The following is a 25,588-nucleotide window of genomic DNA, read 5'->3' on the forward strand; positions in this document are numbered from 1 at the left end:
AGGAGTAAGTCCAAGTAAGGCTCGAGTTCATGCATTCACTCATTCAATCCACATGGGGACTGGTATTCCAAGGCACAGTGCTAGGAACCAGGGACGGAGCTACGTATATGACAGTCTGCTTCTGAGACTCTCGCAGCCTGGAATATGATATGATCTCACAGGGGTGCAAAAGTACTATTGGAACTGTGTCAGTTAGCATGTTTTTGGCTGCAAGTCACAAAAATCCTCATTCAAGATGACTTAAATAAAAAGGAAAATGTATTCTCTTATGCAGCAGGAAGTCCAGCACTAAGGCAGGATCCAGAGTTGGCTTCCTCAAGGGCTCCGTGATGCGACTGGGAGCCCAGCTCCTTTCTGCCTCGCCTCCTTGCTTTCCCCGGTCTGGGTTTCATCTTTATTCCGGTGACAAGATCAGCTGGGGCAGTTCAAGCCATCTCTTCTAGACTGAGTGCCATGCAGCACACAAAGAGGGTAGATTTTTCTCTTTTGTAGCTGTCTTCTAGAAGTAAGAAGACCTTTTCCAGAAGGTCCTTGGTCTATCTCTTTTTGTGTCTTACTGGCCCAAATGTGGGGTACCCTCTCAATTCCTGAACCAGCCACGGGCAAGGGGACTGGGTTTATTTTAGACCAGACTCACCTCTGAGGCTTGGGAGTCATGAGGAGTCAGCTTCCCCTAAAGCCACGGACTGTGTGGAAGAGTGGTGAGTACCCAACTGAAATCAGGGTCTGTCATAAATTTTAAAACTTAGAGATGAGTAAAGGGTAAACTACCAACAGTGTCCGCGATAGGATACCCAAGGAAGGCGTGGGTAAGCCAGGAAAGCTTCTAGAGGCGTTGACCTATGAGCTGCGTCTTTAACAACGGGCAGGAGTTATTGGTGAGATGAGAGAAGGTTATCCCAGGCACTGGGCTCAGCATTTGCAAAAGCATAACTAGATGTTCAAAGAACAAGGAGATGCCTGGCAAGGCTGGAGTGCTCGGGGACATGAGTGAGAGGGAAAATCCAAATCAGGTTGAAAAGATGGTCAGGGGTTGGGCTTCCCTGGTGGCACAGTGGTTGAGAGTCTGCCTGCCGATTCGTGCCCTGGTCCGGGAAGATCCCACATGCCGCAGAGCGGCTGGGCCCGTGAGCCATGGCCGCTGAGCCTGCGCGTCCGGAGGAGCGGCCACAACAGTGAGACGCCCACGTACCGCAAAAAAAAAAAAAAAAAAAGATGGTCAGGGGTAACACAGTGAAGGCCCTCACAGGCCGTGTGAGGAGCTTGAACTTCAGTCAGTGGGAACCAGAGGAGTCTGAAGGATAACTCTGAAGGCAATGTGAGAATGTGCCAGTATAAGTGGGAGGGATCCGGACCACTTGAATTAGGAACATTGCTGCATCCCTCTCATGCTAACCCCGTCCCCCAACCAGGTTTTCTGAGCATCCTCGGAGCTGTCCATGGTACCTTCTCTATAATTTGGGAATTAAAGGTGGGGCAGGCACTGACAGCAGGTGAGCAGCTGTGATTACTGCCTCACGGTGGGTGTGTAGCAAGGACACGGGTGCATGGATAAAAGGGAATGAACACAATCCCCTCCCAGTAGCCCTGAATGAAGCCACCACTCATGGACATAGAGAAACAGGTCTGTTTCTCCAGCCCAGCTGCTCCCCAGTGAGACTCGTCCTCACACCCATCATGCAATCAGCTACCCAGGCAGCCAGCCAGCTTTGCTAAGGTAGCTGCTGTCCCTACCACTGCTGCCATGTGGTCTGCTGCCCACCTCCTGCTGGGAGAAAGGAGGCATCACACTCCCATGAGGGATTCCAGTGAGGAAACCACAAGCTACTCACCCCACGCCATCCCCCCTCCCCCACCCTCCCACTCCTACATCATCCTACAGATGCCAAACGCTACCCCGCACTGCTTCTCCCTTGAGTTCCCGAGCTCTGCTCCTCTCTCCCCTTCCCTTCCCAGCTCCACGGCAGGATCTGCCCCAGCCCCTCCTCTTCCTCACCACCTCTTTGCCCCGTCAAACTCCCATAATCTGTCTCCCACCCCAACCAGGCTATAATAGGGCTGAGGCCACTAATCGCCTCCCAGTGACCACATCCAGCGAGCTGTTCTCAGTTCTCATCCTCCGTGACCTCTGAGTGGCGTTTCTCACTCTGGACAACCCCCTTCTGCTTAAGCTCAGTTCCGGGTACGCAACCTTTAACTTGCCAGCCCTTGATTTCAGCAGTCCTGCACTGCTGCTTGCCCGGGGGCCCCTCTCACAACTCCTCCCCGACCAAGCCCACGTGTGTGCTCCCACTGGCTCTACCTCCAGCCATGCTTTCTCACCTCACCCTTTCTCCCAGTGGCCTGTTTGTGTGTAAAGATGACTTATGTCTAAATCTCCAGGCCCCCTCACCTCCTGAGAAAGCCCCAGTCTCCCTTCTTTATTATTTATTTATTTTTAACATCTTTATTGGAGCATAATTGCTTTACAATGGTGTGTTAGTTTCTGCTGTATAACAAAGTGAATCAGCTATACATATACATATATCCCCATATCCCCTCCCTCTTGCATCTCCCTCCCACCCTCCCTATCCCACCCCTCTAGGTGGTCACAAAGCACAGAGCTGATCTCCCTGTGCTATGTGGCTGCTTCCCACTAGCTAGCTATTTTACATTTGGTAGTGTATATATGTCCGTGCCTCTCTCTCACTTCATCCCAGCTTACCATTCCCCCTCCCCCTGTCCTCAAGTCCATTCTCTACATCTGCGTCTTTATTCCTGTTCTGCCCCTAGGTTCTTCAGAACCTTTTTTTTTTTTTAGATTCCATATATATGTGTTAGCATACGGTATTTGTTTTTCTCTTTCTGACTTACTGCACTCTGTATGACAGACTCTAGGTCCATCTACCTCACTGCAAATAACCACTCTCCCTTCTTGAGGCTTCTTCTGGATCCTTCTCTCTGGTTATCCTTATAACAGCTCAAACCCCAATGTCTGGCGCCAAAGCCATCGTCTTTTCCCCACCCCACCCAGTTCCTCCTCTTCACTTCCCAGCTTCTCAGAAGGCCGCCACATCTCCCTAGCAGCCGAATCTGAAACCCTGGAGTTCTTCATGATGCCTTACTCTCCCCTGTTCTTCCCATCCTATCGGTAGCCAAGCTTTTAGAGTCTCACAACTCTGATATTTGTCATGTCTTGGCATAAACATTAGTGGTTACCCATATATCTGTCCAGTGAAGCTCAAACCCCCTAGCTTGGCGTCCAAGGCCCTCTGTGGTCTGCCCCGGCCTCTCCTTTCAGCTTTGTTTGCTAGCACTCTGGGTACCTCCCCACTTTGCTCCTGCTGCCTTCTCTTCCTGCAATGCTTTCCCTCCCCAACCCGATGTGTCCATCCTTTGCTGCCTGTCTCAAGTATCAGTTCCCTGTATAGGAGCAGAAAGAACCACCAGCTTTAGTGCTGCAAAGCCTGGGTGGGAGGCATAGCTTGGATCTACACCACAGTTGGGCTCTCAATGCTTTTGCTTGGAATTGAACTTTACCCTCTGAACCTCAAGTCTTTTCCCTTTGCCCCACTGAGGAAGAGAGGAATGCAGGCTCCTTGCAGACAGGACAGCCCTGACAGGAGAGAAGGGAGGGTGCCCAGGCCCCTCTTCCCATCTCATCAACTCATTTGGAGAGAGGGAGCGACTGAGAGCACAGAAGGAAGAGCAGAAGCAACTCTTACCGCTGTCACTGAAAGAGCTGCAGTTTCCATATTGCAGGTCCCAGTTAAAATGCTGAGCGAGAGAGAAAGCGATTCCTCCCACACTGCCATATGCTCGTTTCAGGGCAGTGAGCCAGAGCTGCAAGACACGTCAGTCTGTATGGCTCTGTCCACGAACAGCTCCCTTGTGAGGGGCACATTCATCAGTTCTTTGTGTGTCATAAACAGCAGCTTCGTCTACATGCAAGGTTGGCCACCCTGTGCTATTTCTGTAAAGGTTCGAACTATGACTCAGATCTTTTCCTCTCATTCTCTCTCATATTCCAGTTTCCAGAAGAAAGTGGGCTAGTACCTGTGATTGCAGAGCTGGCTGATTCTCAAAATCCAGTCCTGTATCAGCAGCCAAGTCCTAAGGGTCTGGCCTCAGATGGTGGTGCAGGGCGAGAGCCAGAGCTTCTGCATCTCTGCCCTGACCTCTTCTCCCCTTCAAAAAAAAAGAACTTCAATTAGGTGTCCTCTGAAGCTACTCTTTTTAAAAATTTCCAGCTGGGGCTTCCCTGCTGGCGCAGTGGTTGAGAGTCCGCCTGCTGATGCAGGGGACACGGGTTCGTGTCCCGGTCCAGGAGGATCCCACGTGCCGCAGAGCGGCTGGGCCCGTGAGCCATGGCCGCTGAGTCTGCATGTCCGGAACCTGTGCTCTGCAACAGGAGAGGCCACAACAGTGAGGGGCCCGTGTACCACAAAAAAAAAAAAAAAAAAAAATTTCCAGCTAATAATTTCATGAAAGAATTTTTTAGGCCTTTTCTTTCTAGTGCTCTCACCTAAGTGAGAAGTTGGCTCTTTACCTGGCTCATCCAATTCTTTCTTCCCCAGTTGCAATTCCAGTCTCAGTGTGGGTGTCCATGTCCCTATGGCTTTCTAGTGATATTTCATGGCTCATGCTGACTCTATCTCCACCACTTCACCTCAAGTCCAGCATTTAGGAAACAGTAGCTCAGCCAAATGGCGTTCATCCGCAATGCAGCTACCCCAAAAGGTAGCTCCCAGTTGTTATCATTAACTGTGCTCTTCCTGGAAGCACAGGAAGGTCAACCCATTATCAGAAATAAATCTTCTACACGGAAACAACCTAAACGTCCATCGACAGATGAATGGACAAAGAAGATGCGGTACAATATATACAATGGAATAGTACTCAGCCATAAAAAAGAATGAAATAATGCCATTTGCTGCAACGTGGATGCAACTAGAGATTATCAGACTAAGTGAAGCAAGTCAGACAGAGAAAGACAAATACCATATGATATCACATATGTGGAATCTAAAATATGACACAAATGAACATATCTATGAAACAGAAACAGACTCACAGACATAGAGAACAGACTTGTGGTTGGCAAGAGGGAGGGGAATGGGGGAGGGATGGATTGGGAGTTCGGGATTAGCAGATGCAAACTATTATATATAGAATGGATAAACAACAAGTCCTACCATATAGCAGAGGGAACTATATTCAATATCTGTGATAAGCCATAATGGAAAAGAATATGCAAAAGAATGTATATATATGTATAACTGAATCACTTTGCTGTACAGCAGAAATTAACACAACATGGTATATAACTATACGACAAAATAAATTTTTTTAAAGAAGAAAGAAATTTTCTCATCAGGCAATCAAGCACACACGCTAGAGGAGAGTACAAAGTAGTTCTCTCCTTTTCTCCGTGCCAAGTCCCCCTTGACTGACATCTGGGGCTCTGTCCTTCTGCTCCCCTGCCCCTCTCAGGCTTCGGGCCTCTCTTCTTCCCTCCCAGGGTCCAGCTGCCTCTTCCTCTGACCTCTGGCTGAGAAACTCAGGCAGTAGTTTCCATCCAGTTTTCCCCTTGATGGAAATCAAAAGGGGCTTCAGATTCTGCAAGTCTTGCATGTAGGATGAAGGAACCAGCCCCCCAGAAACAATGCCCAAGAAGAGAAGCTTCTCTAGCTCCACAGGTCTTAGCCTTCACTATGAATCAAAACTACTCGGGCAGCTTTTTCAGAACAAAAATGCCTGGGTGGTCTGGGGTGAGGTCCAGGCACTACCTTCAATCTCCAGGTAATTCTGAAGTGCAGCCAGGGTTGGGGACCACTGCACTGCTACTGATCATCATTCATGGTGTAACTGAAATGCATGATTATGGCTAACAGAGTTTCTGTTGTTTTCGCTCTCTCTTACCAAAGCCCTCTTCTTCTGCTGGATATAGGCCAAGTGCCCAGTACAGAGACAGGTCTCCATCCCAGGAAAGAGGTCCAGATACATAATCAAACAGGCTTCCATTTCATACAGCTGTCCTAACCTGGGGCTAGAGGACAAGAGCTGATGGGGTTGGTTCTTTCCAGCTCTCAATGACAGACAATAAGTAGTACAAGGCAGTGTGCAATGAGGATAGTAAAAAGGCGATCATTGTTGCCAGTACCTCCTCTTCTCCCCCCTCTCAGAATCTGGTTGAAGACACCCACTGATCTGGGGGTTTCAGCCCAGCAGAAGGGCTGCCCCTCTGCTGAACTGGAAGATGGAAAAGGGAAAGGGAGGTAGTTTGGGGCCAGAATAAAAGACTGAGGGAGCAGGCTAGACTCTCACTCCTAAGAACTCTTCCAGGTCCCCAGAGGAACTCTGGATTTCCCCCTTCATCCCAGGAGCTCAGGGTCCTCTGAAACATGGTATTCACACCAGCAGCCCTGCCAGGGACCCCTGTGTCCTGGGAGATAAGATTGAATGCAAGGCTGGCTTCCTCAGGACCAGGACCAGGCATCATCCTCAATCCTTCTCACTCAATTCCTTGGTCCTCAGCAGCAGCATCTGGCCCTGGGCTCCTGCAAATACAGTTTCTTCTCAGTTATTTGCTGATGGGCTCTGCTGCCTGGGCTGCAGCAGGAAGAGATCAGTGTGACGCAGAAGGGACCACAGTGTGTGAGATGTGTGTCTCTATCTAGGGACCAAGGTTAAATACAGATGCTAGGGTTGCGTTCCTTGCTGTACTGACGTTCTCGGTGCTGTGCTGCTTTTCTCTATAGTGCCTTTTATTCTACTTCCCCAGCTGCCTCTCCACTTGTGGAGAGGCAGGTGTGATCAGCTCCATTCTACAGATCAGGAAATGGAGACTCCAGGAAGCGAGGCCCTTCTCCCAGTTAATGGCAGGGCTAGGATGACAGTCTGGGCCTCCTTACTCCCATCCCCATACCCTCCTTCATCTTTTCCCAGGAATACTCTACTGGGGGAAAAGCTGTGGACACCAACACCCAGTCCAGGAGGATGCTTTTCCAGGGGCATCTCTCCCCAGCTCCCCAATTCTGACTCAAGGATCTGCCTGACAAAAATCTTCCCCCAAAAACACGGTCAAGAGACACAAGTCTTGGTCTCTTTGCAAGACTGCAGTCAGTGGCAGACTCTGTTCTTTTCCTTCCCCACCGGCGGGAGCAGTCACTGTGACTTCTACAAACATCTAGTCAGTCTTAAGGAAACTGCTCAAATGTCACATCCTCTGGGAAGTCCTCCATGCCTTTTAGCACCTTCCTCTCTGCTCCCTCAGCCCTGGATTCATGCTTCTCAACATTTTATGATTTTTTTCCTTCGGTTATTTGTTTACAGATTGACCTCCTCTACCAGACCATGAGCTCATCAGATAGGATACTGCCTTAGTCATCCTGATGTCCACTGCTAAACAGGCCAGAAATTATTCTCAAACAGGTTCAGCCTGGGGTTCCTGGCAGCCCTCCTAGAACCCTCGCCCTGGATCTGCTTTGCCATATCCCTGGAAAGCTCAGGATCTGGAAGGTTCCAGTGGGGAGGATGATCGAGTCTCCAGCTCTACCCTGAAGCCTTCTCCATCACTAACTATCCCATCCAAAGCCAGAAATCCCCAAGTTGAACCTGTTGGATCTCAGGGTTAAAAGACAATGTGGTAAAGGGAGATGCCACACCCCAGGGCCAGCCAGAGGGCCATCTCCCATCATAGATGAGGCAGCTGGTCAATTCAAGATGAAATGAGGGTAGAGGACCCTGATGGGCAGTGTTACGGTGATGGGGTACCATGCAGTGCATGGTCAGAGGTCCACAAAGACTCAACTTTTGACCACATGTCTACCCAGAGGTATCAAGGACTGAGCTCCCCCCGCCACCACCCGCCCCCCATAAGTTCAAGAGCAGGCTCTGTTTCTAGATGAAGATAGGGACTTAGCTATTGGCAGAGTGGCCCATGTATAAAAGATGCTGGATTCATGCATGTTGAATAAATGAATGAAGAATGAATGAAACCCCACCCTCACCCGAGAGCCAGGCTGAGCGCCTCTGCAGGGAAAGGAGATCCAACCCTCGGACTGTGCAGAGGATGCCCCCGCCAGGGCTGAGAACAAGAGTGCCTAGCGGCTTATCGGGAAATCAATAAGGAGGCGGGCCCTGCCTGGGCAGTTGACACGCTGTAAACAGGCCTTGTGCAAACACAATCATCTCCTCGGTTATTAATGGGCTTGCTCGCTGCCTCTTCATTTGTGCTCAAATATCAACAGAAAACCGGTTACTTACCATGGGGCTCCTGCTTACGCCAAGCAAATTTGGACAGGGCTAGTTAAACAGGGAGCTTGTTGTTTGGGCTAATGACAGAGCCCAGTGTAAAGTTTAGCGGTGGCAGAAGCAGGCAGAGAGGGCAGTGGCCTGCGCCTGCCCCCAGGGATGGCCTACAGGAGCTGGGCCGGGGAGAGAAGTGGGCCGGGGAGAAGCGGCCGTGAGCCACACAGCCATGGTCTCACACGTGAACCCTGCTGAGCCCCTCACACCTTGTGGTCAGCTGTGATCTCCTTGGATCTTCACATTGATGCTGGGAACCGGGCCTGGCAGGAATTGCAATTGGAGGAGTGGCAGAGGACACGGGCTTTACAGAGAGACAGCACAGCACAAATCCCAGCACTGGCTAATGGCATGACTAACGCGCAGCTAGGTGCAAATTCTTTGTCCTAGGCCTCAGTTTCTTCATCTGTAAAATGGGAAATGTGACAGTGCTTACCTCACACAGTTGCCATGAAGATTAAGTGAGACAGAGCACAGCACAGTGCTCAATCCCCAGAATCCCCTTTTGCAGATGAGAAAACTGAGGCTTGAATGAATTTGAGACTCGCCCAAGGTTGTGTGCTTAGAAGTGGCAGAGCCAGCCTAGAGGCCACAGCTTCCGCATTCAGCATTCCGAATGCTGACCCTGGGCACGTTCCCCAGGCTCTCTGCTGTCAACGTGTACCCCAAGAGCCCAGCCCCAAGACCGCATCCCACCTCGGGTGGCCAGAGCTGCCCTGAGCGCTCAGCGTGGACCAGCCCAAGCTGACCTACCCCGAGAGCCCCGGCCCCTGCTCTCGCCCCCACTCTCTGTATCTCTGGTAGAACATTAACTGAGAATGGGGATCTCTGGGGCTCCCCTTTCATCCTCACCCAGCCCTGTCCTCTCAGAAAGTGTTGTCTCTTCTTGGAGTCTCCCCAGAACAATCTGTCTGGGCACTATGCGGGAGGAGCTTTGCCAGCTCCTGAGTGGCCTGAGTCCCGAGTCCCTCTGCCCAGTGGCCCAGGCCTGGGGGAGGTGCCCCAAGCACCTATTTAATGCCTTCCCCTGTGGGTATCAGAGGCTCTCAGGCTGAGCCCCAGAGTCACCGGAAAGGACTAACCTCTGGTGGCCGCAGAATCAGGGGGGCTGAGGGGAGTGGGAGGGAGCAGAAGATCCTGTTATTGGAACTGCACGTTTCACCTTCCTGCTGGACCGCACATCACGTGCCTGCTACAAACAGTTACCAAGCGTCTATTGAGCACCAGGGCGCCCCCATGCTAGGCCCTGGGCAAGCTACACCCCTGTCTGCGAGAGGTTTGGGTCTGTAACGGAGGTACACAAGCAAACATGCCAAGTGATCAGAGCTATGAGGCCCACAGGAGGGGCCCAGGGCGCAGGGATAAAGGGGGACTTGGTTCTGCATAGGGAACTGAAGATGACTTCATAGAGCTGGAAGGATGAGAATGAGTTTCCAGTCAAGGAGAGAAGCAAGGTCCCCCAGCTCACAACAGCAGCATGTGCGGACAGGAGGCATGAGAGAGCACGACAGGGAGAACAGTGAGGCTGGGGAGGTAAAGTGGGACCTGTCCTCGACGACCCTCGTGTCCCACAGTATGGGTACCCATAAGTGTGCAAAGCTAACAGCATTCATTCAGTCTCTATTTGAATGCTTTCCATGACAAGGAACTCATCCCCTCCCACGCCAATTTGTTCTGAGTCTGTGTTTTTGCTTTGAAGCAATACCCACCCACCACCGAGACCTAAGTCAGCCTTTGGGCAGCACAAGGAAGCAAATCCTCACTCGTTCGACCGAGCCCTTAGCAAGTGCCTGCACACTGTACTGGGTGTACAGGAGTGAACAAGACCCGCCCTGCCCTCAGGGAGCTGCACTCTGCAGGGGGCAGAAGCTGCACACTGTACTGGGTGTACAGGAGTGAACAAGACCCGCCCTGCCCTCAGGGAGCTGCACTCTGCAGGGGGCAGAAGCTGCACACTGTACTGGGTGTACAGGAGTGAACAAGACCCGCCCTGCCCTCAGGGAGCTGCACTCTGCAGGGGGCAGAAGCTGCACACTGTACTGGGTGTACAGGAGTGAACAAGACCCGCCCTGCCCTCAGGGAGCTGCACTCTGCAGGGGGCAGAAGCTGCACACTGTACTGGGTGTACAGGAGTGAACAAGACCCGCCCTGCCCTCAGGGAGCTGCACTCTGCAGGGGGCAGAAGCTGCACACTGTACTGGGTGTACAGGAGTGAACAAGACCCGCCCTGCCCTCAGGGAGCTGCACTCTGCAGGGGGCAGAAGCTGCACACTGTACTGGGTGTACAGGAGTGAACAAGACCCGCCCTGCCCTCAGGGAGCTGCACTCTGCAGGGGGCAGAAGCTGCACACTGTACTGGGTGTACAGGAGTGAACAAGACCCGCCCTGCCCTCAGGGAGCTGCACTCTGCAGGGGGCAGAAGCTGCACACTGTACTGGGTGTACAGGAGTGAACAAGACCCGCCCTGCCCTCAGGGAGCTGCACTCTGCAGGGGGCAGAAGCTGCACACTGTACTGGGTGTACAGGAGTGAACAAGACCCGCCCTGCCCTCAGGGAGCTGCACTCTGCAGGGGGCAGAAGCTGCACACTGTACTGGGTGTACAGGAGTGAACAAGACCCGCCCTGCCCTCAGGGAGCTGCACTCTGCAGGGGGCAGAAGCTGCACACTGTACTGGGTGTACAGGAGTGAACAAGACCCGCCCTGCCCTCAGGGAGCTGCACTCTGCAGGGGGCAGAAGCTGCACACTGTACTGGGTGTACAGGAGTGAACAAGACCCGCCCTGCCCTCAGGGAGCTGCACTCTGCAGGGGGCAGAAGCTGCACACTGTACTGGGTGTACAGGAGTGAACAAGACCCGCCCTGCCCTCAGGGAGCTGCACTCTGCAGGGGGCAGAAGCTGCACACTGTACTGGGTGTACAGGAGTGAACAAGACCCGCCCTGCCCTCAGGGAGCTGCACTCTGCAGGGGGCAGAAGCTGCACACTGTACTGGGTGTACAGGAGTGAACAAGACCCGCCCTGCCCTCAGGGAGCTGCACTCTGCAGGGGGCAGAAGGAGACCATCCTTATAAACGAACACACAGCAAGATAATTTCCATCAGAGATAATGCTGTAAAAGTAAGGAAGTTTGTGCTGCAGTGGAGAATGCTTGTGGAGGGGACGAGGGAGCAGTCCTGGCTTTCGTGGTCATAAAATGTCTATCTGAAGAGGAGAAATTTGAACTTGGGGTGAAAGGGAAGGAAAGGACTGCTGGGTTTGGGGCTTGACAGCCGGGGTTGGTCAAGCTGGGTGGTACCCAGTAACGAGATGGGAAGACAGTGAGTAGGTGGGGATGAGCAGAGGGATGGGTCAACTACCACCCACACCTCAGACAGACCAGCTATCAACCTGCAGCCCCTACACACCCAGGCACTGATGGGTGCCTGCCTGCGCACACGTGTGCACACACTCCCACACACACCTGATCACTTCTTTGCTCTGTGCCCACACTCACACACGGACCCAAGTGTGGGTCTTCCTCTCTGCAGTAAGGAACGCACTTGCAGGGCACACGTGCAGGGCCCGGCCCCCAGGGCTGGCCACCCTCGTGGACACCAGATGACTCGGATGTGCCCAGAACACGGACGCACACCTTTGTCCCCTTCCTCATCCTCACGCACACCTCTTAGTCCTCGCCGTGCTCACCCGTTCATCGGCTTCTTTAACCTCCACTAACATGAATGCCCACCCCAGGGTGACTGGACTGGGTTTCTCCTCCAGAGGGAAAGAAATCCTGACGCCTGAGTCATCTGAATCTGTGGCAACGAAAGGTCTCCTGACCAGAAGGAACAAGAAAATGTCACTGGCTGATGGGAACAATTTTAATGCAAAATGCCACATTCTAATGATTGCAGCTTTTGCTGTGGCTGCCAGCAAAAAGACACTTAGCTCTTTCCCAGGGGCCAGACTCTGATCAAACAGTTGTACTTCCTTCTGCCTCCCCTTTTCCCCAGAGCTGCGCATCTCTAGCCAATCCTGCCTCCTCCCAGTGCCAGGCCAGGCCTCCACCTGGAGAAGGCAGAAGGATGCCCCCTGGATGGCCTGTCATGGGGCCTCTGTCACTCCTCCACCTTCGGACCCCTGGTGGGGGGGGCGGCAAGGGGCTCCAGCTCCACCCACTTTAACCCAGGACCTGGGATGAGATGCTCTCCTTCGGGCTCTCATAGCCCCACACCTTCCCTGTCACTGCAGTCCCCTCCGTACAAGAACCTCTCCTTCGCTTCCTCTCTCCTCTCCAGACTCTAAGCGGCAGTTAGAGGAGAGGGATGGTGCCCATCTTGTTCACCGCTGTGTCCTCAGAATCCAGCACAGGTCTGGCACATCATAGGGGCTCCATAATATTTACTAAATGGGGGAAGAATAACGGAATGAAGGAAGAAAGGAACCGAGTTCCTCTTACGCAGAGCAAAGGAGAAGAACATTTTTGCTTTTCCCCGGACTGTTCTGGTGCAATGGGGCCTCCGGGGTGCACTCACTCACTCTCTCGACCTAAACCATCCCAGGTGGTCCCTCCCATCCTTAAACACCCTCAGAGCCCTCCCCCTCCCCTCAGCTCAGTGGGGAGCTTCAGCATCTCACCACACCCCCCAGCCCCACCTCACCTCTCGTCACAGCACCTCCAACCCCATAAACACTCACACTCCTCATTCTGGGCTCTCTACCTGCAGTGCCCTTCTTCACCCTTGGAAATCCTGTTTATCCTTCAATCCCCGTTCTAAGGATACCCCCCATGGTACACGGAGTTCTAAAATAAGCCCCAAGATTCCCCATCCTTTGATATTTCAATCAAACCCTAGTCTAGGTATTGCTATGAGGAATTTTGCTGAGGTATTTCAAGTTCCAAAGCAGTGACCTTAAAATACAGAGATTATTCGGGTGGCCTAACCTAACGCCAAGCCCTGTAAAAGCAGAGCATCTCCAGCTCATCCCAGGAGGGAAGTAAGAGAGGTGGGAAGCACGAGCTGCTGGCTTGACGGTGGAAGAGGCCGCATGGACTGGACCAAAGAGCAGCCCCTGGGAGCTGAAAGTGACCACCAGCCAATCAGCAGCAAGAAAGCGGGGGCCTTGGTCCTACAACTGCCAATAACCTGAATGAGCTGAGAAGTGGATTTTCTCCTAAAGCCTCCGTATGAGAACTCAGCCCGGCCAGCACCGTGAGTTCAGCCTTGTGGATACTCTGAGCCAGGCTGGGCTTCTGACGTCCAGATCAGGGGAATCATAAATAGGTGGGTGGGGGAAGGGAATTATGGTGGGGGGTTTTTTTCATCGTTTTTTTAATTGCGGTAAGATACACACAGCATAAAATGTACCATCTTGGCCACTTTCTGATGTACAGTTCAGTGGTGTTAAGTACATTTACACTGTTGTGCCGCCCATCTCCAAATCACTTTCCGTCTTGCAAACAGAAACTCTGCGCCCATTGCACAATAACTCCCAATTCCCCCTCCCCGCAGTCCCTGGCAACCACCTTTCCACTTTCTGTCTCTATGAATTTATGGGTGTTGTTTTAAATGGCTCGGCTTGTGTGATCTATTCTGCAGCCAGAGAAGAGCAATCCACCTCCTCTCTGAAGCCGTGCTGATCCCCGACTTTCTCCTCCAGGCTCGCCCACAGTCCAGACCCGAGTCAGGGCAGCGTTTGTACCCATGTCCAGGTGGGGAACAGAGCTCAGGAGTCCCCTTGAGAGTGAGGACGAGAATGTATTCACCACTGGCTCCCCATGTTGCCTATTACCATAATAGCTAACGAAAATGACAGCTACCATTTTCCCATTTGTTAAGCATCTATTGTGTACGATAATAAGCCCTTATATAAGCCTCACTAAAAAAACACCGAGGTGGTAGTATTCATAATGAAAATCATAATCACTAATTTACAGCATGCTACGTAAAGTGCTTTATATATATATATATATATATATATATATATATATATTTTGTCATTTAAATCTCACTGCCTTATGAGGTCAAAATTATTATTATCTCATTGTAGAGACGATGGGAAAGACTCCGAGAGATTAAAAATGACAATAATAACTTGCCCAAGATCACATAGCTGGTAAATGGCAAAACCAAGTAGGAACCAGCAGGCTGCGTTCCATGGAATTACACCTGCTGGACCAAGAGAACAAGGCTGTGTGGATGGGTCTTCTGGAGTGTGATCAGAGACTCTCAGGGCTGGAAGAGACCTTGGTATTCATCTGTGGAGATTGGGCGAGACCTGGTGAGAATGCCAGGAGGGCCTTGCAGGGTGAAATCAGGGTCAGATGCTGAAGCTGGGCCTAAAACAAAGCAGGACCTATGGGGCCTTCCCAGGACAGAGCCACCGCTCCCCCAACCCACGTCTTCTGCCTGCCTCTTGTCTGTAGAAAAACTTTAACCAAAGAATAAGTTTAGTCAGAGAAGTGAGAAAACGCAGAAGCAAAGGACAGCAGTCAAAGAAGACCAAATAACAATAGTTTAGTCATTAAGCAAAGTCAAGGGACCTTTAGTTCCTCCTCAAGAGCTATAGATAATACTCTGAGCCATAGACTCTGAGCTGTTCTGTAGATACTGAAAACCCCACTGAGTGAAAGAAGTTAACTGCATGATGACCATACTATAGCCATGACATAAGCTGCCACAATTCCAAGAACTGGCCGCAGAGAAATGGGAACAAACTGACCCTGGAACTGAAGGTCAAATGTACTCTAAACAATCAAGTGGGAAGCTGCTGCATAGCACAGGGTGATCAGCTCGATGCTTTGTGATGACCTAGAGGGATGGGATAGGGAGGGTGGGAGGGAGGCTCAAGAGGGAGGGGATACGCGGATATACATATACATACAGCTGATTCACTTTGTTGTACAGCAGAAACTAACACAACATTGTAAAGCAATTATACTCCAATAAAAATATTTTTAATGCTACAAAAAATGCTAAAATAAATAAATAAACAATCAAGATGATGCTGATCAGACCCACTGCATGACTAACTTCAAGATGATCGTCGGAGCTGACTGTGCTGCTCTGCACACAGTGCCCCCTCCCTCTGCATATGCACCCCTGAAACTCCCCTTTAAAAGCTCTTGCCCCATGATCAGCTGGGCGAGTTGGCCTTTGGACACAAGAATGCCTTCTCCCCCAGTTGCCAGCTTCCAAAATAAAGCAAACTTTCCTTTCTACCAACACTTGCCTCTCTGGTATTGACTTTTGAGTGGTGAACAGCCAGACCTGAGTTCAGTAACAGGACCAGTAGTTTCAAACCAGGTGGGGGAAGATGGAGGGAAACAGAGGGTAGGGCCATCAAACCTCCAATTCTCTTCTGCAATGAGAGTAAGTCCTCTTTTAACTCTTTCACGTGTTAGAGTTCCAAATAAGGTTCTAAAATGCAGATCCACTACTAAAAACATAAGCTGAAAACCACTAAACTGTTCCAAGCCTTTTTACTATGAAGATGCTATATTTAACTATAAAGGCTCAGAGAGGTGAAGTCACTTGCCTAAGCTCACACAGCCTTTCTGTGGTCAAACCAAAACCAGACCACAGGTCTTCTCTCACATCTCCTTTTGGGTCACTGGGAAGATCTTGTAGTAGACAACCAAGACTCCTAAATTCCATAGGAGTTCTGCTGTTGGACTTGAAGCTGCCCTTAGCCAAAAAGACTGATAGGCACAAGAAGGATGCCAGGCAAAGAATGAGCAGTGGCCTGGGAGTGAGCACATGAGGTGCCAGTCTCGACTCTGTCCCTACCCACTGTGTGACCTGAAGCAACTCACTTTTCTTCCTTGGGCCCCAGTTTCCCCATCTGTGAAATGAGGGCATAGGCTGGGTATTCCTACATTTTTCCCAGCATAGATGTTTTGTGAAGCTATGGTTCTGCGATCATAGGAAGGCCAGCAAGGAAGAAACTCAGACCAGCAGCAGTGACTCAGCACTCCCTTTAAGCTCTCTCCAGTGGCACCCCACCGCCACCAAAAAATGACAAGAGACATTAAAATACAAAGCAGCTTCAGACAGGGAAGTGAAGCAAAAGTACACAGACCCAGGGCTTCCCTGGTGGTGCAGTGGTTGAGAGTCCGCCTGCGATGCAGGGGACACGGGGTCGTGCCCTGGTCTGGGAAGATCCCACATGCCGCAGAGCGGCTGGGCCCGTGAGCCATGGCCGCTGAGCCTGCGTGTCCGGAGCCTGTGCTCCGCAACAGGAGAGGCCACAACAGTGAGAGGCCCGTGTACCGCAAAAAAAAAAAAAAAAAAAAAAAAAGTACACAGACCCAGGCAGGAGGTGTCAGCCCCAAAGGAAGAAATTTAATAAGGGCCCACTTGGAAATTATATCACCCCAAATAATATAATAAACCCTAATTTACTCACATTTATCTCCCAGAGTTTTTTTGGGGAAGCATAATCTTTCCTGCTCTACAGTGATGGATTAGTGCAATGGAAACTCCACTGGAAAATAAAAAAAATACATCTTGTAGTTTCTGACACGTTATTATTCAGTTTATGCTGTATGCCTCCTTCTAGGCCCATTACTCATGTTCACTTTTTCTCTTCTGTTTTTTCCCCCTTCCCTTCTTAAAAATCAGGGAAGGCAGGGCTGCCAGCACATGGCATCACTCAGCCATTCGCCTGAGCGTAGCCTAGTGTTAGGGACTCCTGGGTTGGACAAAGTATGGTAGGAGAGAGGGGGGACATTCAGGAAGATTCTTCAGGGGATGAAGGACATTGCTGGTGGTCTGTGGTAAGATGCTACCTCATCTCTGCCCCCTTTTCTAGGCTGGAATCAGAGCTGCACCCACAGTTCTCCACGAACCCAGCTGGCCCCTGTAGTCTGAATGGACACTAAAGCCCTCTAATCTCCAGCTGACCACCAGGGCTGGCCTCAAATAGTTCTGTCTGAGCTTACTAAGGGACATGCGATAGGAAACTACCTCAAGCAAGTGAGGGGATTTTATCGGAAGGATACAGAGGGAACCAGAGGGGAGGAAGTACAGCCAGGCCTTGCAAGGAAGCAGAGAGTAAAGAATCAGGGATGATTTTTTTTTTTTTTTTTTTTTTTTTTTTTGCGGTACGCAGGCCTCTCACTGCTGTGGCCTCTCCCGTTGCAGAGCACAGGTCCAGAGGCCATGGCTCACGGGCCCAGCTGCTCCGCGGCATGTGGGATCTTCCCAGACCGGGGCACGAACCCGTGTCCCCTGCATCGGCAGGCGGACTCTCAACCACCGCGCCACCAGGGAAGCCCCAGGGATGATTTTTGTGTCTTCTGTCCCTTCACATTTTCTTTTCTGTGGCTTCATATTCATATTCTCTCTCCCACTCTCCCTCTCTCTCTGCCTCTGTGAATCTAGTTCTAGTGTCTCTCCCTAGACACTGCCTTTCTTTGTTTATGATTCTAACTGGTCCATCCAGGTTCCTGGTTCTCCATTATTTCCCATGTCGAGCATCCAACAAACTGTGTCCCACCTCTCCATTTCCAGGAAAGAGCCTCTGAGTGGCCCAGCTTGAGTCAGGGCTCCAGCCTGGTCCCAACAACTATGGAGGCAGAGTGAGGGGAGGGGTGGAAGGAGGGCGTGTGGTAGTTTCATGGCAGTCAGGCCCAAGGTTTCAGGGGGCTGTTCTCTAAGAAGGGCATGCATGCCAGGTAGACACGCTAAGAGGTGCCTGCTATTACTTAACCTTTCTAAGGCTCACTTTCCTTATCTGTAAAATGGAGATGGTGATAGAAGGAAAGAAGTAATAGAAGCAAAAGTACTTTGTAACAGGCATCGTGCTGTGCACTTAGCACCCTCGGGCTCTCCCAATTTGTGCTGGAAGGCCCTTCCCTCTCTTCCCCTCTGAGAAGAAGCAGTTGGCCCTCTTTGGTCCTAAGCAAGTCCAGGCTACAGAGGGGAGCAACAGGGACCACCGTGTGGCTGGTGCTGCTTTTCCAGGCACCTGAAGGCATCAGTCCATAGACCTGCTCTCCCCGGGAAAAGGAAGAAGAGGGGGAAGGCCTGTAGCACCCCGGAAGATGCCATGCATAATTGCTAATAAGCAGGCGTGACCGAGCCTTAACAATAATTAAAGTTACCCACTGAGAACTTGTCCTTTTCTGGGTCTAATGGTTTTTCGGCACATTAAACATTAAAGGGGTAATCACCTCACATGCACCAGTGCCTATGCAGCCGTCCTGTGTCTTGCCTGCTGACAGTAGGAAGCTGCAGGCAGAGCCCCAGGCAGAATCTGTGGGGTCCCTTTGCCTACCCTGGGGTTCCAGGCACAAAACCCCATCAGACCACCCCCTGCAAGCTCTGGTCACTGCCTGCGAGAGCTGGCCTCAGCCCAGGTGATATATCTCCATGAGGCCCTGCTCTGCGTCTCAAGGGACTGAGGTCCCCGAGGTCTGAAAGGAGTCAAGCTCCCACATCAGGAAAGCCCCTCCAAAGTCCCTTTGCCACCTCTTCTCCACTGACACTACTCCCAGGGGAGGCACTCACACTACCCCCTCATCACCACCTGCCTGGTAGACCTCATCCCTTGGGGAATAGGACAGGTCCTGGACATTCAGTGTAAACAGTCCTCTGTAACTCTGTGTGCTGTGTTAGGTCATGCATATGTTTCCTCTTATTTCATACAATTTGTGGGGTAGATTTTGTTATTCCCATTTTGCAGTTGTGGAAATGTTGGCTCAGAGAAGCTGATGAATTTGTCCAAGATCACACAGCTACAAGAGGAAGTACCAACGTTCAAAGGCAAGTCTACCTTCCCCAAGACCTGTCCTCTTTAGAGAAATCCTCCTGAATGCATTGACCAGACTCCCATTGGCCTGACTCTCCACGTGCCCCAAGAAATTGTTCTGGACCATAGGGGCAGGGCTGCTGGGACTACTGGCCTCATCTGAGGTGCAATAGAAGAGACTCTTGATGTGGAATTAAAGGACCTGGGGCCCCCAAGTCCCAGCTGTGTTCCTACTAACAGTACAACCTTGGGCAAGTTGTTCAACCCTACTCGTGCCTCAGTTTTCTGAATTGAGAAATGGAAAGAATATTTTCTACTTCATAGAATTTTTAGGAGGGATCAAAAGAGATAGTACATAAGACCTAGAAAGCTGAAAATCATCATCATTCTTGGCCGTCAGAGACCATCGTGTGATGACCAGCCAACAGCACGTATGTGGATAAAAGTGCAGATAAGCCCTCCATACATTTCTGTGCATGTTAGTGATGTGTATAGGTACCCGTGTCTTCCTCTGTCCTGGTGTCTCCTTGCATGTCTATGTATGTCTGTGACCCCTCCGATGTACAGATTTCCCAGGAATGGGGAATTCACTGACCAAGATTTGCATCCCACCCTGACTCCAGCAAATTTTTCCAGAGGCAAAATCATGATGTTGTCTTCAGCGGGTCCTCCCATGCTGCTCCTCAGATGCTACAGGTCCCGTTACTCTGGCATACCCCCAGCCCACCCTCCCTGGTCGGTGGCCTCGCTCCAGATCTTTCCAATTCCCCTTCCAAGAGGTACCTAACCTACGGCACTCTCCTCTCAGCTAATATATTTGCATTTTACGGGGTCTTTTAAGCTATCTCAGACTCTCAAAGGTAGTATGTCTTTGGGAGAATGGGGACAAAATGGCCTGGAGCCCCTCAGAAACACTTTTTTTTTTTTTCCGGCCATGCCGTGTGGCTTGCAGGATCTTATTCCCCGACCAGGGATTGAACCCGGGCCCCCGGCAGTGAAAGCACTGAGTCCTAACCACTGAACCGCCAGGGAATTCCCAGAAGCACATTTTGTAATCCCCTCTGCTTGAGCAGACCTGTATCCAAACACAGTAGCCACAGACCAGCCCAGTGGTCTGTGAGCTCAGATGCATTGGTACAGTAAATTACATCATCTTAGAAATGACAGTGTCCGCTCCATGGTTCCTGGGTTTTGGAAAGGTACTGGCCATGGCCCTGGATTACATCAGCTGATAACTGAGCCTTGGACCATGACTGGGCCCTTGGCCCTGTCCAAGGTGCTGATAATTTTCTTGGTTGCTACAGTCCCTCTGTGGGAAAACAATGTCCCCTTGGGCAAGAAGACCCATGAACATGAACCTTCTCAGACAGTGGATAGAGGTGGGAAAGCCACAATCCATATTTTCTTGTTAGCTTCAGTATTTCCCTCTGTGAAATGGGGGTAAGAATAATGACTCACAAGAGCCATTATGAGAATTGTGTCTGATAACATATTGACGCACAGGGCAGACACTCCTTTCTTCTGGAAGATAACTGACCTATATCAACACCCTAGAAATCAATCTCTCAACTCTCTGTGGGAGCAATTCCACCTCCTCTGTGAAGCTTTTCCTGGCACCTGTCCCATCAGCAGAGAAACTAATCAATAGCTTTCCCCTGGGATTCCCACAGTGCAATGCACACACCTCCCCTCCCAGCGCTGACTCACTACATTGCATTGTATTTATCCACGTGCTCTTGTGCTTATCTGCCTTCCCCTTTGAACTGGTCCCCAAGGGTGCCTTATTCCTTGGCATGCCCATGCTGCTAGGTACATGAACACATGAGTCCAGCCACACAGAGGACAGTGTTTTTTCTTTGTGTAGAATTTCTCATCCATGCCCCCCATCTGCCCCGCTCAGCTTGCCCTGCCCCTGCCTGCTCCAGCCTGTCTGTGCTGAGCCCACTCATCTCCCACTCTCGGAGCCTCAGTCTACCCTACTCGCTCGCACTAAATTTCTCCAAGACACAGTTTCTTCCATCGTAAGGTGCAATTGATAATAACCTTGGACAGAACCTCTCGGAGTTATAATTTTCCGCTCATAAATGGCATCCACCATACAGTAGGTGTCACCCCACCCTTCGCACTCTGTGCATTTCTCCTCGATCCTTTTCCTCTCCTCATGCCCCCAGTCCCCACTCCCTTGCCCTGGACATTATGCCTTCCCTGTCAGGATGGGCTGGATCCTCCTAGAAAAATTCCTGGTCAGGCCTCTGCCACCATCCCCTCCACTTCCCCTGCAAACGGGGCAGAGTCTCCTGAGAAGCGGTGCCGAGGTTTACAGTGACTTCTGTGCAGGGAGTGGCGTGTCGAAGCTGGCTCCAGGGCAGCCTGAGCCTCCTGGACTCTGGGGTTGCCTGGCATCCCCTGACCTTTTCAGCAAGCCACCCACTCAGCCAGGAAGTGCCCCCCTCCAGCCTCTCCCCCTCCGTCTCGGCTGCTTCTTGCCACTGCCATGGCCTCTCCTGCCCAACAGAGCCATTAACAGCTCCACCCTAGGCCTGGACAGCCTCAGCTCTCTGTCAGCCTCTGGCCTCATCCCTTTGTCTCCCTCTTTCTCTCCCCCTTTCCTCCCCCTGTCCCTCCTTCTTATGCAAAATCCCGGTCTTGCTCCTAACGCAGAAATGGAATTATCTACAAGGATTTGAAAGGACAAATGTACAGGGAGCCAAATGGCACCAGGCTTTCCTCTCCTTCCTTGCCTGATAAATTCCTTGCCTGATCCAGCAGTCTTTAAATTAGGTGAATTAACTGTAAGGGAGAGTTCTGCAGGACGGGGGAGGAGCTGCTTGGGGGAGGCTCTAAGTTCTCCCAGAACAAGCTGATGGCTGCAAGGGGGCTGCCCTACCCCTCGGAGGCCAGAGTGCTTCCTTCAGTGCCAGCACCACGTGGATCTCTTAGTATGCCCAGCACTTTAAAGCCTGCAGTCTCCTTTTCATCCTCATTATCTCATTTGCTCTTAACAGGACATTACAAAGTATCTACCACAATTCCTATTTTATCAATAATAAAGGAAGCTTAGAAAGTGGTTGACCTAAAGTCACACAGCAGAGCTTGATCCTGGGCAGTCAGGGTGCTCCCATCATTCCCTGCCCTGTCCAGGCTCCCAGCTGCCCCATCACACAGGCCACAAAGTCCCCAGGGAGCTGGGAAGGCAGAGAGCCCAGAGTAGAGGCATCCTTGGATGTGCATAACTGAAAGTTTGGGCAGGTAACTCCGTAAGACTTGAGAAAACAAGGTATCTTTTCTGTAAAATTCGAAGGCAGCAAGGCCCTAGACCCCACAGAGAGCATCCTTGGTTTTCCAGGTTCCAATACTAGGGTAGGGCCATAGCTAGCGAAGGATAGCACAGGAGATAAAGCTGCGGTAGGTGATGTTGCTACGGAGGAGGGTGTCTCCATGAGCTCCACCTATAGGTCTTTTCTGATGAGACTTCTGCACAGAAAATGGTCCCTTGGAAGCAGATGGCTGACACAGGATAGATAACAATTCAGTACCTGTGTGGAAACTGAGCCTCAGAGCTGGGAAGTGACTTGTCCAGGGTCAAATGATAAAACTATTAAAGACCTTGGAACAGGAAGGTCTCCCAACATCCAGTCCTGAATCCTTCCCACATCACCTTACATTGGGTCAAACTGCTGAGCTCTGCGGGAGGTGACTGAGCCAGGACCTAGGAGAGACTCTGGAAGATTGAGAAATCTTCTAAATATGGATACTGTTTGTTAAGTTCTTTTAAGTACTCTTTAATTATATAAAATAAAATATCTTCCAAAATTGCAAGGACCCTTTGTACTTAAATTTATTTGTTAATTATTAAGCATCTATTGCATGCAGGGTGCTATAGAGCAGGTATCATGGGAGACAGGGGAAAAGAAAAAGACCTTGTCCAGTCCTCATGAAATATACTCTATCGATGCACATTTATTCATTCCATAAACATTCACTGAGATCCCACTAGGGATGTTAAGATGGTCAACACAGATAAGATCCCTGTCCTCTGGGAGCTTATATTCTGGTGGAGAATCATAGCTTATTAAGCATTTACTACATGCTGGAAACTCTTTTAAGTGCTTTACCTACAGTATCTTGTATAATTTGCACAAGCGGTCTGTGAATGCTCATTTTACAGATAATGAAATTTGAGATCCAGAAAAGTGAAGAAACGTGCCCACGTTCAGTTACTTCTGAGTTTAAACTACTTAGGATTTGAACCCTGGCAGTGTAACCTCAAAGACTGTACTTTTACCTACTTTATTACTGCATTTTATTAGTGTGAAAAAGTTCCAAAGAACGTATACCCTCCCAAAGGCGGCCGTGCAAACCACTTGCCCCCTAAGCTGACGACGTGCCTGGTCACTAGTCTCCGGGGCCCTAATGAACACCATCACACCATCACTATCATTTATAGGCCTATCATGTTCAAATTTGGATTTGGTCCTCTGCGGTCCCGCTACACTTTACCTCGGTAATGATTTATTGTTTTAATTGAGACTTCACTTAAGTCGAACTCATTGCCACAAGCATGAGGGGTTCCAAGCCCCCCAAGTCCAAGGCCAAGGTTGGCCCAAGCCAGCTCTCTCTCCCTGGCTCTTCTGACTATAGCCAGAGAGTAACAGAAAGCTGCAAGCCGTCCCCCGAGGCGGGGGGACCGTACTTCCAGCAAGACAAATGGCTTTGTATTCCGTGGAGACGGCCCTGACGCTCAGTGGCCTTTGGGTTAGTGAGTGAGCACAGCGCCCAGATAGGTCAGCGCTGTCAGGAGGGAGGGTGGGACGGCGTGTGCGTGGGGAGCCCAGGTGGGGAGAGGTGAACCCTGTCACCGCAGGGGAGCGAGCCTGTGACAGCAGTTTAGCAGATCTAATGAGCAGCCCAGCTCCCCTGCGTCAACCCTGACACCTCTGTTTCCCCAGGCAGCAGCACCTGTCCCTCTGCCAGGCTGGGCCCTACCGCCACCCGTCCCCCTCCCTGGTAGCCAGTGCCAAAGAAGTGGCTGTGTGACAGTGAGATGGAGAGCTAAGGAGAGCAAAATTGGGGGTTGAGCCAGCCCCCTACCTCAGAAGGGCACTTCTGCACAGTTGCATGGGCCTTGGACATGGCAGAGGCCAGAGATGCTGAGTGGAGGTCCCCTTGATAAGCCAACATTACCAAGGACCTACTGTGTGCAGGCCCTGGCCAGTGTGTTTTGGGGATTTGAAAGTGAACAAGACTCAATCCAGTCCTATAAGGGCTCCAGGCTGGTCAAAAGGCAGACCCTGATAGCTACAAACAATCTACCATGGGAGCACAGAGAGCCATCACGCCTAGCTCAGAGGCATTGGGAAGTCTTCATGGAGGAAGCAACTCTGAGATAACCGTTGAACAATGGGTAGGGTTTTGACAGGAGAGAGAACCACTGGAGCCAAAGAAGAGAAGCAGGAAAGCAAGGGGCTGTCTGGGGATTCCAGGAAATCAACTTGGCTAAACCATAGGACGCAGGAAGTATAACTAGAAAGGTAACTTGGGACCTGGTGATTGGAAGTCTTGGATGCCAGGGGAAGTAATTGTTCTTTTTTAGAAGATAATGAGAATCTATTAAGTTATCTGATTTGGGTAATGACATGGTCAAAACTGGGGGATTGACCAGGAGACTGCAAGAGAGAGGATTATTGGAGAAAGAGCTACTGGACTTTACTACTCCCTAGGCAGGGAGCAGAAAACAGAAAGAGGAGTATATCACCTAGGGTTAGGTATGGCCGAATATAACAGAAACCCAGGGTAAAGTGTTTGTCCCTAAAAGAAGTCTAGAGGAGGCCAGTCCAGGGTTGACATGGCAGCTCCAGATACACCGTAGACCTAGGTTCCTTCTGTCCTGTTCTAACATCCTAGCATATGGCTTCCATTCCCAAGGTCACTTCATGGACCAAAATAGCTGCTGAAGATTCTGCCGTTGTTTCTACATTTTAGGCAACGAGAGGAGGGAAACGGGAGAAGGCAAAAATCTCTCTCTGAGCCAGCTCCCTTTAAAGAACCCTCACACTTTCTCTTACATGACTTCCTCTTACATCTCGTTGACCAGAACGCAAAGGAGGGTGGGAAATGGAGTCTTCTAGTTGGCCCCGCTGTGCCCTGGATACATTCAGGATGTACCGCTAGGGAGAAAGGGGAGACGGCTATCGGAGGCCAAGCAGTAGTCTCTGGCACAGGGAGTCTGACACAGCAACACTTCTGAGACTGTGAGAGCAGGGGCCTGGGAAGATACTGAGCCCAGGGGCAAAAGAGAGGAATCCAAAGAAAGAGGGGGTTTGGGAGTGAAGACAGACCCTGGTTCTGATGCTAGGGGAAAGACATCTGCTGGGGGGTCCCTGCTCTACCAGCAGCCAGGGACTCCCACTGGCCTCCTACCTTTCTTGGGGTCAAGCCTTGGAGAAAACCCTCAGCGAAAGAGGGTGAGTGGAGATGAGGGGATGGAAACGAAGGCTTGGGAGGACCAGAATCCCTTGTCCAGAGATGACAGGGGAGAAGCATAGACTCTGCCTCATCAAATGGGC

General features: G+C 50.9%; 1 long non-coding RNA gene across 1 annotated transcript in view; it reads right to left on the bottom strand.

Moving 5' to 3' along the window:
* Nucleotides 1–326: 326 nt before the first annotated feature.
* The window catches only part of LOC132525406 (uncharacterized), a 95,268-nt gene continuing 70,006 nt past the window's right edge, over nucleotides 327–25,588 (bottom strand). The window contains exons 3-4 of the long non-coding RNA XR_009542230.1: nucleotides 4,036–4,167; nucleotides 327–499 (exon numbers count right to left, since the gene is read on the bottom strand). This is a non-coding gene — a long non-coding RNA (uncharacterized LOC132525406). The remainder of the gene's footprint in view (nucleotides 500–4,035; nucleotides 4,168–25,588) is intronic.

This window comes from Lagenorhynchus albirostris, chromosome 9, assembly GCF_949774975.1.
Source record: "Lagenorhynchus albirostris chromosome 9, mLagAlb1.1, whole genome shotgun sequence".
Taxonomy (NCBI): domain Eukaryota; kingdom Metazoa; phylum Chordata; class Mammalia; order Artiodactyla; family Delphinidae; genus Lagenorhynchus; species Lagenorhynchus albirostris.